The sequence below is a fragment of the Ranitomeya variabilis genome, chromosome 4, assembly GCF_051348905.1.
Source record: "Ranitomeya variabilis isolate aRanVar5 chromosome 4, aRanVar5.hap1, whole genome shotgun sequence".
NCBI classification, from domain to species: Eukaryota; Metazoa; Chordata; class Amphibia; order Anura; family Dendrobatidae; genus Ranitomeya; species Ranitomeya variabilis.
Genome location: NC_135235.1, coordinates 621,492,726 through 621,506,517, shown reverse-complemented (window position 1 = coordinate 621,506,517; position 13,792 = coordinate 621,492,726).

Genomic DNA, 13,792 nt, shown 5'->3' with positions numbered 1-13,792 from the left:
CTCTGTCCCTTTATGAGGTTATAACTCTGGAACGCTTCAACGGATCTTGGCGATTCTGACACTGTTTTCTCGTGACATATTGTACTTCATGATAGTGGTAAAATTTCTTCTATATAACTTGCGTTTATTTGTGAAAAAAACAAATATTTGGCGAAAATTTTGAAAATTTCGCAATGTTCCAACTTTGAATTTTTATGCCCTTAAATCACAGACATATGTCACGCAAAATACTTAATAAGTAACATTTCCCACATGTCTACTTTACGTCAGCACAATTTTGGAACCAACATTTTTTTTTGTGACGGAGTTATAAGGGTTAAAAGTTGACCAGCAATTTCTCATTTTTACAACACCATTTTTTTTTTAGGGACCACATCTCACTTGAAGTCATTTTGAGGGGTCTATATGATAGAAAATACCCAAGTGTGACACCATTCTAAACACTGCACCCCGCAAGGTACTCAAAACCACTTTCAAGAAGTTTATTAACCCTTCAGGTGTTTCACAGGAATTTTTGGAATGTTTAAATAAAAATGAACATTTAACTTTTTTTCACACAAAATTTATTTCAGCTCCAATTTGTTTTATTTTACCAAGGGTAACAGGAGAAAATGGACCCCAAAAGTTGTTGTACAATTTGTCCTGAGTACGCGGATACCCCATATGTGGGGGTAAACCACTGTTTGGGCGCATGGCAGAGCTCAGAAGGAAAGGAGCGCCGTTTGACTTTTCAATGCAAAATTGACTGGAATTGAGATGGGACGCCATGTTGCATTTGGAGAGCCCCTGATGTGCCTAAACATTGAAACCCCCCACACGTGACACCATTTTGGAAAGTAGACCCCCTAAGGAACTTATCTAGATGTGTGGTGAGCACTTTGACCCAACAAGTGCTTCACAGAAGTTTATAATGCAGAGCTGTAAAAATAAAAAATCATATTTTTTCACAAAAAATGATCTTTTCGCCCCCAATTTTTTATTTTCCCAAGGGTAAGAGAAGAAATTGGACCCCAAAAATTGTTGTGCAATTTGTCCTGAGTACGCTGATACCCCATATGTGGTGGGGAACCACTGTTTGGGCGCATGACAGAGCTCGGAAGGGAAGGAGCGCCATTTGGAATGCAGACTTAAATGGATTGGTCTGCAGGCGTCACGTTGCATTTGCAGAGCCCCTGATGTACCCAAACAGTACAAACCCCCCACAAGTGACCCCATATTGGAAACTAGACCCCCCAAGGAACTTATCTAGATGTGTTGTGAGAACTTTGAACCCCCAAGTGTTTCACTACAGTTTACAACGCAGAGCTGTGAAAATAAAAAATCTTTTTTTTCCCACAAAACTTATTTTTTGGCCCCCAGTTTTGTATTTTCCCAAGGGTAGCAGGAGAAATTGGACCCCAAAAGATGATGTCCAATTTGTCCTGAGTACGCTGATACCCCATATGTTGGGGTAAACCCCTGTCTGGGCACATGGGAGAGCTCTGAAGGGAAGGAGCACTGTTTTCCATTTTCAACTCAGAATTGACTGGAATTGAGATCGGATGCCATGTCCCGTTTGGAGAGCCCCTGATGTGCCTAAACAGTGGAAACCCCCCAATTATAACTGAAACCCTAATCCAAACACACCCCTTACCCTAATCCCAACAGTAACCTTAACCACACCTCTAACCCAGACACACCCAACCCTATTCCCAACCGTAAATGTAATCCAAACCCTAACCCTATCTTTAGCCCCAACCCTAACTGTAGCCCCAACCCTAGCCCTAACCTTAGCCCTAACCCTAGCAATAACCCTAGCCCTAACACTAGCCGTAAACCTAACCCTAGCCCCAACCCTAACCCTACCCTAACCCAAATGGGAAAATGGAAATAAATACATTTTTTTTATTTTTCCCTAACTAAGGGGGTGATGAAGGGGGGTTTGATTTACTTTTATAGTGGGTTTTTTAGCGGATTTTTATGATTGGCAGCCGTCACACACTGAAAGACGCTTTTCATTGCAAAAAAAAATTTTTTGCGTTACCACATTTTGAAAGCTATAATTTTTCCATATTTGAGTCCACAGAGTCATGTGAGATCTTGTTTTTTGCGGGACGAGTTGACGTTTTTATTGGTAACATTTTCGGACACGTGACATTTTTTGATCGCTTTTTATTCCGATTTTTGTGAGGCAGAGTGATCAAAAACCAGCTATTCATGAATTTCTTTTGGGGGAGGCGTTTATACCGTTCCGCATTTGGTAAAATTGATAAAGCAGTTTTATTCGTCGGGTCAGTACGATTACAGCGATATCTCAGTTATATCATTTTTTTATGTTTTGGCGCTTTTATACGATAAAAACTATTTTATAGAAAAAATAATTATTTTGGTATCGCTTTATTCTCAGGACTATTAACTTTTTTATTTTTTTGCTGATGATGCTGTATGGCGGCTCGTTTTTTGCGGGACAAGATGACGTTTTCAGCGGTACCATGGTTATTTATATCAGTCTTTTTGATCGCGTGTTATTCCACTTTTTGTTCGGCGGTATGATAATAAAGCGTTGTTTTTTGCCTCGTTTTTTTTTTTTTTTTTTTTTTCTTACGGTGTTTACTGAAGGGGTTAACTAGTGGGGCAGTTTTATAGGTTGGGTCGTTAACGCGGCAATACTAAATATGTGTACTTTTATTATTTTTTTTATTTAGCTAAAGAAATGTATTGGAATAATAAATATTTTTTTTCTCTTTATTTAGTTTTTTTTTTTTTTTTTTTTTTTTTTACACACGTGGAGAATTTTTTTTTTACTTTTTTACTTTGTCCCAGGGGGGGATATTACAGATCGGTGATCTGACAGTGTGCACAGCACTCTGTCAGATCTGCGATCTGCTGTGCAGGGCTGCAGGCTTACCAGCGCCTGCTCTGAGCAAGCACTCGGTAAGCCACCTCCCTCCCTGCAGGACCCGGATGCCGCGGCCATCTTGGATCCGGGACCTGCAGCGAGGAAGGAGCTAGGAGACCCTCGGAGCAACGCGATCACACCGCGTTGCTTCGGGGGTCTCAGGGAAGCCCGCAGGGAGCCCCCTCCCTGCGCAATGCTTCCCTATACCGCCGGTACACCGCGATCATGTTTGATCGCGGTGTGCCGGGGGTTAATGTGCCGGGGGCGGTCCGTGACCGCTCCTGGCACATAGTGCCGGATGTCAGCTGCGATATGCAGCTGACACCCAGCCGCGATCGGCTGCGCTCCCCCCGTGAGCGCGGCCGATCGCGTATGACGTACTATCCCGTCGGTGGTCATACGGGACCACCCCACCTCGACTGGATAGTACGTCTAATGTCAGAAAGGGGTTAAAATGCAAAAAAAAACGCTTACATTAAGCATTCTATTTACTAGAATGCAATCTGTAATTTTAGTGCAAATGCTGCTTTTTTTTTCCGGAGCGGAAACACATTCCGTAAAAAAAACGCAGCATGTTCATTATTTTGGGGAATTGCGGCGATTCCGCGCACATAGGCATGCATTGTTCTGCTTACTTCCCGCATGGGGTTATGCCCACCATGCGGGAAGTAAGCGGATCATGTGCGGACGGTACCCAGGGTGGAGGAGAGGAGATTCTCCTCCACGGACTTGGTCCCATATTTTGTTAAAAAAAGAACTAAAATAAAAAAATATTGATATACTCACCTTCCGATGGCCCCCGGAGTCCTCCCGCCTCAGCGGTGCATGCAGCGGCTTCCGTTCCTAAGGATGCTTTGCGCGCAGGACCTGCGATGACGTCACGATCACGTGACTGTGACATCACAAAGGTCCTTCACGCAAAGCATCCTTGGGAACGGAAGCCGCCGCGTGCACCGCTGAGGAGATCGGGCGCCGTCGGAAGGTGAGAATAACAGCGTTAACCCCTTCATGACCCAGCCTATTTTGACCTTAATTACCTGGCCATTTTTTGCAATTCTGACCAGTATCCCTTTATGAGGTAATAACTCAGGAATGCTTCAACGGATCCTAGCGGTTCTGAGTTTGTTTTTTTCGTGACATATTGGGCTTCATGTTAGTGGTAAATTTAGGTCGATAATTTCTGCGTTTATTTGTGAAAAAATGGAAAATTTTGCAATTTTCACATTTTGAATTTTTATTCTGTTAAACCAGAGAGTTATGTGACACAAAATAGTTAATAAATAACATTTCCCACATGTCTACTTTACATCAGCACAATTTTGGAAACAACATTTTTTTTTCTAGGAAGTTGTAAGGGTTAAAATTTGACCAGTGATTTCTCATTTTTTCAACAAATTTACAAAACCATTTTTTTTTGGGGACCACCACTTCATGGCAGTGGTAAAATTTCTTTGATATTACCTGCGTTTATTTGTGAAAAAAAACAGAAATTTGGCGAAAATTTTGAAAATTTCGTAATTTTCCAACTTTGAATTTGTATGCCCTTAAATCACAGAGATATGTTACACAATATACTTAATAAGTAACATTTTCCACATGTCTTCTTTACATCAGCACAATTTTGGAAACCACATTTTTTTTTGTTAGGGAGTTATAAGGGTTAAAAGTTGACCAGCAATTTCTCATTTTTACAACACCATTTTTTTTTTTTTTTTAAAGACCACGTCACATTTGAAGTCAGTTTGAGGGTTCTATATGGCTGAAAATACCCAAAGTGACACCAATCTAAAAACTGCACCCCTCAAGGTGCTCAAAACCACATTCAATAAGTTTATTAACCCTTCAGGTGTTTCACAGCAGCAGAAGCAACATGGAAGGAAAAAATGAACATTTAACTTTAGTCACAAAAATGATCTTTTAGCAACAATTTTTTATTTTCCCAAGGGTAAAAGGAGAAACTGGACCACGAACGTTGGTGTCCAATTTGTCCTGAGTAAGCTGATACCACATATGTGGGGGTAAACCACTGTTTGGGCGCACGGCAGGGCTCGGAAGGGAAGGCATGCCATTTGGCTTTTTGCATGGAAAATTAGCTCCAATCATTAGCGGACACCATGTCTCGTTTGGAGAGCCCCCGTGTGCCTAAACATTGGAGCTCCCCCACAAGTGACCCCATTTTGGAAACTAGACCTCCCAAGGAACTAATCTAGATGTGTGGTGAGCACTTTGAACCCCCAAGTGCTTCACAGAAGTTTATAACGCAGAGCCATGAAAATAAAAAATAATTTTTATTTTCTCAAAAATGATTTTTTTAGCCCGCAATTTTTTTATTTTCCCAAGGGTAACATGAGAAATTTGTTGTCCAGTTTCTCCTGAGTACTCGGATACCCCATATGTGGGGGTAAACCACTGTTTGGGCACATGCCGGGGCTCGGAAGTGAAGTAGTGAGGTTTTGAAATGCAGACTTTGATGGAATGCTCTGCGGGCGTCACGTTGCGTTTGCAGAGATGTGATCCCTCATGGGCTCCCTTCCCGGACGCATTCCAGCTGATGTAAAAAAAATTAGGCCCTGACTTCAGCCTATTCTCGGCCGCAACTCAGAAGCTCCGGCCAATTTCCAGCAGCGGTTCTGCCCACGTCTTCGCACTTCTCGCTCACGGTGAGATTCTCTTGGACAAATCCTGGCGGCTATCTAAAGTTACTGGCTGCCTCTCCTCATGTGCTGCTGACTTCCACAGCACAGTGAGACTTCTCTATCCCACACTTCTCTCGACCACGCTCCATCAGCAACTCCTGGTGGACATCGCCTGTTCAGAGGAGCACAGTGCATAGAGAGGACCATTCCACAGGACCTGGGTAAGGTTTCTGAGTTGCGACAGAAACACTCATTGGCCCTTCTCTGCAGTAGTCACCGGGGTAGTCACCGGGGCTTACAAGTCAATCCTCACTATTGGAGCATAACAGCAGTAATCCGGGACATACTAGGGTACCCCATGCCACTCTCTAAGACATCCAAGAAGGCTAACAAGCTACATATAGTGTTGTTCACCTCATGTGCCACCTGCCAGACTGCCTTGCCATGGGGACAGAGTACGCCACTTTGCAAAACCCGTGATCTCTATTGCGCTCAGGAGCCCTCCGCCGACAAAAACCCAGTGTCCCTAGCCCCCATGAGTTGGCTTCGACACTGTTGCAGCCATTGGCTTCTCTGACTAAAGCAATTGAATCCCTCCAAGACACCTCCATGGGTCGGGGCATTTGTCTGCCTGTCTTAGAAGGTTCCTCTACCTCATGGGAACTGTCGGCCAGCAGGGGCCGTTCTCAGTCAAAAACGCCACAGGCGTCTAGGAAACGGGTGCATAGCATGTCCCTCCAGGCCTTCTCATGCCTCGGTGTCTGTGAGCTCCATTTCCCACTCCCCCGAACCAGAGATTCACAGTAACCAGGACTCTGAGTCCGATATGCCGCTTGATCTTGACTCAAGGGATTATCAGGCGAAGGTGGATAGTCTCATTAAGGCAGTCAACCAAAGTTTGAAGATTGACGATGACTAATTCTGTCCCGGATCATTCGGTGTCCTTTAAGAGGACCATACGCTCTCATAGGGCTTTTCCCAGCCATCCTGAGTTTCAGGACATAGTTCGGCGGCATAGGGAGCGACCGGACAAACGCTTCGCAGGTCAGAAGCCGCTTGAGGTGAGATACCCATTTTCGGCAGATCTGCAGAAGGAATGGGCATAATCCCCTCCAGTTGATACACCTGTATCACACCTGTCCACCAAAACCCTCCTATCCTTGCCAGATGGTTCTTCCATTAAAGACCCCCACGGGCCATCAGATAGAGAATCTTTCCTGTACAGTTTTTGAAGCTTCGGACTCGGCACCCTCTCCCTCTTTCGCCGTGGCGTGGGTAGGTAAAGCTATGGTCTCTTGAGCAGATACCCTGACCAGAACCATTCAGGATAGTGACATTACCCCAGAGGCAGCGGATATGGCATATCAGATATCCTTAGCCGGGGACTATTTGGTGCACGCTTACCTGGATTCGGCCAACTGCGCCACTCTTGCAGCCTCAAACGCCATCTCCATTAGACGGGCACTGTGGCTCAGGTAATGGCGAGTGGACTCTGCGTAAAAAAAATCCCTAGCGTTGCTGCCTTACCAGTTTATTCAGAGAGAAGCTGGATCAGCTTATCTTGGACACCACAGGAGGGAAAAGTAAATTCCTCCCCCAGCAGAGGACTAGGCAACCTTTCTGTTGGCAACAGCAGATGCATTTCCGATCCTTTCGCAGCAATCTCGGTTGGTCCAATACGACCACTTCTTCTGGATCGGGATGCTCCTCTCGTGGTGACAGAAGCCCCCAGGTTTCATATAAGTCCAACCAGCCGTGGAAGAACTGTCCCAAGCAATCCAGATCTAAGGGAGCCAGTTCCCATAGATTCTCGGCTCAATGACTCGCGGCATTATCCGGCCGACACCAGCAGAGTAGGCGGTCGTCTACTCCTATTTTGTTATATCTGGCTCTGCGTCGTTCACGATGAATGGGTCCGGTACCTGGTGTCTTACGGATACAAGATAGAATTTTCTTCCCGCCCTCCTGCACGGTTCTTCCAATCTGGCCCCCCCAAAACAGGCGCAGGCACGGTCTTTCTACCGAGCCATCGATTTGCTACTCCAAAACGGAGTCATTATTTCCGTCCCAGAAAATGAGAAGTTCGAGGGGTTCTACTTGAACTTATTTGTGGTTTTGAGGAAAGACGGGACGGTGCAGCCCATTCTGGATCTGAAGCTCCTAATCAAGTTCGTCAAAGTCTGGCACTTCAGGATGGCGTCCCTCCATTCTGTCATCACTTCGATGGAGAAGGGGGAGTTACTAGCATCTATTGACATCAGGGATGCATACCTTCATATCCCAATCTTTCCCCCTCACCAAAGGTTCTTGCGCTTTGCTGTCCATGAGGAACATTTCCAGTTTACAGATTTTCCGTTCAGCCTAGCAATTATTTCCAGAGTGTTCACAAAGGTCATGACGGCCGTCATGCCCATTCTGCACTCTCAGGGCATGGTCGTTTTGCCATTCTTGGACGACCTAGTCAATAGCCTATCTTTCTAAGCCTGTGCGGAGTGCGGCCGTATCACTTTGGATACACTGTCTTGCCTAAGCTGGTTGATAAACATAGACAAATCTTCTTCTGTTCCAGCTCAGCAGATTTCCTTTTTAGGAATGACCCTGGACACCTCCCGAGTGTTGTATATTCTCCCTCGAGACAAGGTCTTATGCCTTCATCAGGAAGCCCGGGCACTTTGTCGCCCATGTCCTCACTCCATTTGATTTGGCATGGGGGTCCTGGGCAAGATGGTGGCAGCAATGGAAGCTGTTCCCTTCGCCCAGTTACATCTTCGGCCTCTACAGCATGCACTTCTAGCAGCTAGAGACAGGAACCTGTTCTCTCTTGACCGGCTGTGCCGCGGGTCAAGCAGGTGCTCAGGTGGTGGATGTTGCGTTCGTCCCTCATCCAGGTGAAATCCTTCCAGTCCAATGGCTGGTGGTCACCACTGACGCCAGTCTTCTTGGCTGGGGGGATGTCTTTCGACATCACACTGCCCAGGGGTGCTGCTCACATCGGGAGGCACTTATCCCGATCAACATTCTATTCAGTTAACCCTGCGGCGGTTCCATCACCTCCCGGTGGGTCGCCACATCCAAATACAATTGGACAACGCCACAGCTGTGGCATATATCAACCATCAGGGCGGCACCCACAGCAGGGCGGCAATGTGCGAGGCGATGCACCTTCTACGCTGGGCCGAGAAGAACCACTCCGTCATCTCAGCAGTTCACATCCCACGTGTGGAAAACTGGGCAGCAGACTTTCTCAGCCGCCAAGGTCTTGCTTCCGGGGAGTGGTCACTGCATGTGGAGGTCTTTCAGCAGATTTGTCATTGCTGGGGACTCTGGACGTGGATCTGATGGCATCAAGACTAAACGCCAAGGTGCTCAAGTTCATAGCTCAGTCTTGGGATACAGATGCGATTGGAGCGGATGCACTTGTCATTCCATGGCGTCAGTTCTGTCTTCCGTACGGGTTTCCCCCACTTCCCTTTCTCCCAAGGTTCATCAGGAAGATCAATATAAAACAGAACCCGGCACTCAACTTTGCGTTAAGGTTTAAGGTGATTTTATTCAATCCCAATTAGTATTAAACTTTTCGGTCCCAACAGGAGACCTTCGTCAGTTACTGTAGAAATACACATAGATATATAACATATCAATTGTACAGAAGGGATAAACCAAAACAAACCATATAGAAAACAATGTATATACAAGAAAATATATATTTTTGTATATTTTCATAATAGCAAACCGGTGAATAAGGATGGTGCTGGTGTAGAAGAACATATTCCGAGGCACAGTCAAAGTATATTTATAAAGACAACATACCGTACTAAGGGCTATGGTATAATGCACAGTTATACCGAAGTCAAAGGATCTAGTAGCAGAAAAATGCCTATAACAAGAATCGAGTGCTCCAAGTTAGTGCGGGGTCATAAGAGGTGTACCGAGTGGGGAAGGTGAGAACCTACCAATAGTCTAAATTATAGTCAGACAAATACCATCTGTTCAGGGTGGGTGCATCCTGGATAAAGACAGATATGGGTCTGAAATAAGGAAGACAACATCCGCAATGTGTGGGAGAACGAGGGTACATTTTTACCTGGAGAGTTGCTGCTGATGCGGCATCCACCGCTGGTCTAGGGCAGTGTTGTAGGAGCAGCATAATGAGGCCGGCCATAAAGTCGGATATCTTCTGCATGGCAGGCTGATTGCTAGCGTTCCAGCGCTGTAGGCAGGAAGCGGAAGTGACGTAATTAATATGGCCATGCGTTCCACCGATGCATTCCATGTGTACCACTCATTAAATAGCATTGACCGGGTCTAATGTGTGTGGACTCGAAAATGTGAAACCACACTTGTATGGTATGGACGATCTGATTATGAGGACACATTGTCTTATAGGAGAAGTGGCCAAAAGAAGTGAACATGATGATAGTAGTAAGAATATTTGAGACAGGAGCACAAAAACTATCCGGAGCAGGGTGATGGTGTAATATTCGTTAGGATATAAAGGTGCTCATGACAAACTGTGTCCGGTGGTCAGTAGAGGCGACTCTAGGAAAATAGTGATAATAGTATTAGTGACAATAGGTATCAACATAAACATGTATTTATATAAATGCCATAAGTTCGTAATCTCTGTTCAGTCCTTTGGGAACAAGTATCTCCAACGTATGGATCCAGTGCGCCTCTCTTTTTTTCAATAAGGAGATCCTGTCACCACCTCGTCTGGGTGGTTGTTGTGAATTCCGTTCTCGAACTCCCTCCTGTGGTCATGAATGGTACTTCAGCGAGTTCTGTCTGTGAACTCCCTCTGGTGGCTGTGAGTGGAACGGCTGATTCTTGAGGTTCCTTCCTCAGCTGTCCTCGTTTATTACCAGGCTGGCTTCTCTATTTAACTCCACTCAGATCGTTACTCCATGCCAGCTGTCAATGTATCAGTACTGTTGTGAATTGGACTTTTTGGCTCCCTCTTGTGGTCACTAGCGACATGACACTTTGAGTTTCTTTCTCCTGCTTGGTACCCACCTGGCTCCTTAGTCCAGGGGTGTTGCTATTTAAGCTTCCTGGATTTTCAGTCTGGTGCCTGGCATCGTTGTAATCAGTTCCTTTCTGTTTGCTCCTGTCTGCTGGTCCTGGTTCTTGCAAAATAAGCTAAGTCCTGCTTCCTTATTTTTTGGTTATTTGCATTGCTCTTATTTTTTGTCCAGCTTGTACTAAATGTGATTCCTGATATCGCTGAAAGCTCTAGGGGGCTGATATTCTCCCCCCGTGCCGTTAGACGGTTCGGGGGTTCTTGAATATTCAGCGTGGAAATTTTGATAGGGTTTTTGCTGACCGTATAAGTCATCTTCCTATATTCTGCTATTAGTCAGTGGGCCTCTCTTTGCTGAAACCTAGTTCATTCTTACGTTTGTCTTTTCTTCTTACCTCACCGTTATTATTTGTTGGGGGCTTGTATCCAACTTTTGGGGTCTTTTCTCTGGAGGCAAGAAAGGTCTATCTTTTCCCTTCTAGGGTTAGTTAGTTCTCCGGCTGGCGCGAGACGTCTAGAACCAACGTAGGTACGTTCCCCGGCTGCTGCTATTTGTGGTGCTAGGATCAGGTATACGGTCAGCCTAGTTACCACTGCCCTATGAGCTGGTTTTTTGTGTTTGCAGACTTGGTATTAAATTCAGAGACCCTCTGCCATTGGGGTCAAAACAGTATGCCAGGCCGAAGGTGAATGTTTAATGCATTGCAGAAGTGGGATAATAAGAAAGGAAATTCTGAGTTGTTTTTTTTTTTTTTTCTCTTTCTTCCTCCCCTTTACCTCAGAGTGGCTTGAGCTTGCTGCAGACATGAATGTCCAGACTTTGATTACTAGTGTGGATCAGCTTGCTGCTCGTGTGCAGGGTATTCAAGATTTTGTTACCAGTAGTCCTATGTCAGAACCTAAAATACCTATTCCTGAACTGTTTTCTGGAGACCGATTTAAGTTTAGGAATTTCAGGAATAATTGTAAATTGTTTCTATCTCTGAGACCCCGTTCGTCTGGAGACTCAGCTCAGGAAGTTAAAATTGTTATCTCTTTCTTGCGGGGCGACCCTCAGGATTGGGCCTTCTCGTTAGCGCCAGGAGATCCGGCATTGGCAAATATTGATGCGTTTTTTCTGGCGCTCGGGTTGCTTTACGAGGAACCCAATCTTGAAATTCAGGCAGAAAAAGCCTTGCTGGCTATCTCTCAGGGCCAGGATGAAGCTGAAGTGTATTGCCAAAAATTTCGGAAATGGTCCGTGCTTACTCAGTGGAATGAGTGTGCTCTGGCCGCAAATTTCAGAAATGGCCTTTCTGAAGCCATTAAGAATGTGATGGTGGGTTTCTCCATTCCTACAAGTCTAAATGATTCCATGGCGCTGGCTATTCAAATTGACCGGCGTTTGCGGGAGCGCAAAGCCGCTAATCCTCTGGTGGTGTTGTCTGAACAAACACCTGATTTAATGCAATGTGGTAGAATTCAGACTAGAAATGAATGGAAAAATCATAGACGTCTGAATGGGTTGTGTTTTTACTGTGGTGATTCTACACATGCTATATCAGCATGCTCTAAACGCCTAACAAGGGTTGTTAGTCCTGTCGCCATTGGTAATTTGCAACCTAAATTTATTTTGTCTGTGACTTTAATTTGCTCATTGTCTTCCTACCCTGTTATGGCGTTTGTGGATTCAGGTGCTGCCCTGAGTCTTATGGATCTGTCATTTGCCAAGCGCTGTGGTTTTGTACTTGAGCCGTTGGTAAATCCTATCCCTCTTAGAGGTATTGATGCTACGCCATTGGCGGAAAATAAGCCGCAGTTTTGGACACAGGTAACCATGTGCATGACTCCTGAACATCGGGAGGTGATTCGTTTTCTTGTTCTGCATAAAATGCATGATTTGGTCGTTTTGGGTCTGCCATGGTTACAGACCCATAATCCAGTTTTGGATTGGAAGGCAATGTCTGTGTCAAGTTGGGGCTGTCAGGGAATTCATGGTGATTCCCCGCCGGTGTCTATTGCTTCCTCTACTCCTTCGGAAGTTCCTGAGTATTTGTCTGATTATCAGGATGTATTCAGCGAGTCCAGGTCCAGTGCGCTTCCTCCTCATAGGGATTGTGACTGCGCTATAGATTTGATTCCAGGTAGTAAATTTCCTAAGGGAAGATTATTTAATCTGTCTGTACCTGAGCATACCGCAATGCGTTCGTATATCAAGGAGTCTCTGGAGAAGGGGCATATCCGTCCATCCTCTTCCCCTCTTGGTGCGGGATTCTTTTTTGTGGCCAAGAAGGACGGATCTTTGAGACCTTGTATAGACTATCGGCTTCTGAATAAAATCACTGTTAAATTTCAGTATCCTTTGCCTCTGTTGTCAGACTTGTTTGCCCGGATTAAGGGTGCCAAGTGGTTCACCAAGATAGGTGATAGGCTAGGTCTGTCACCATTGGTACCGTACAGCCTAAATTTCTTTTGTCCGTTACTCTGATTTGCTCTTTGTCGTCCTACTCAGTTATGGCATTTGTGGATTCAGGCGCTGCCCTGAATTTGATGGACTTGGAGTTTGCCAGGCGCTGTGGTTTTTTCTTGGAGCCCTTGCAGTATCCTATTCCATTAAGGGGAATTGATGCTACGTCTTTGGCCAAGAATAAGCCTCAGTATTGGACTCAGTTGACCATGTGCATGGCTCCTGCACATCAAGAATATATTCGCTTTTTGGTGTTGCATAATCTGCATGATGTGGTCGTGTTGGGTTTGCCATGGCTACAGGTCCATAATCCAGTATTGGATTGGAAATCAATGTCTGTGTCCAGTTGGGGTTGTCAAGGGGTGCATGGTGATGTTCCATTGTTGTCAATTTCTTCTTCCACTCCTTCTGAAGTCCCTGAGTTTTTGTCGGATTACCGGGATGTATTTGATGAGCCCAAATCCAGTGCCATACCTCCTCATAGGGATTGTGATTGTGCTATTAATTTGATTCCTGGTAGTAAGTTTCCTAAAGGCCGACTTTTCAATTTATCTGTGCCAGAACACGCCGCTATGCGGAGTTATATAAAGGAGTCCTTGGAGAAAGGGCATATTCGCCCGTCGTCATCACCGTTGGGAGCAGGGTTCTTTTTTGTGGCCAAGAAGGATGGTTCTCTTGAGACCCTGTATAGATTACCGCCTTCTCAATAAAATCACGGTCAAATTTCAGTACCCTTTGCCTCTGTCTGATTTGTTTGCTTGGATTAAGGGGGCTAGTTGGTTCACCAAGATAGATCTTCGAGGGGCGTATAT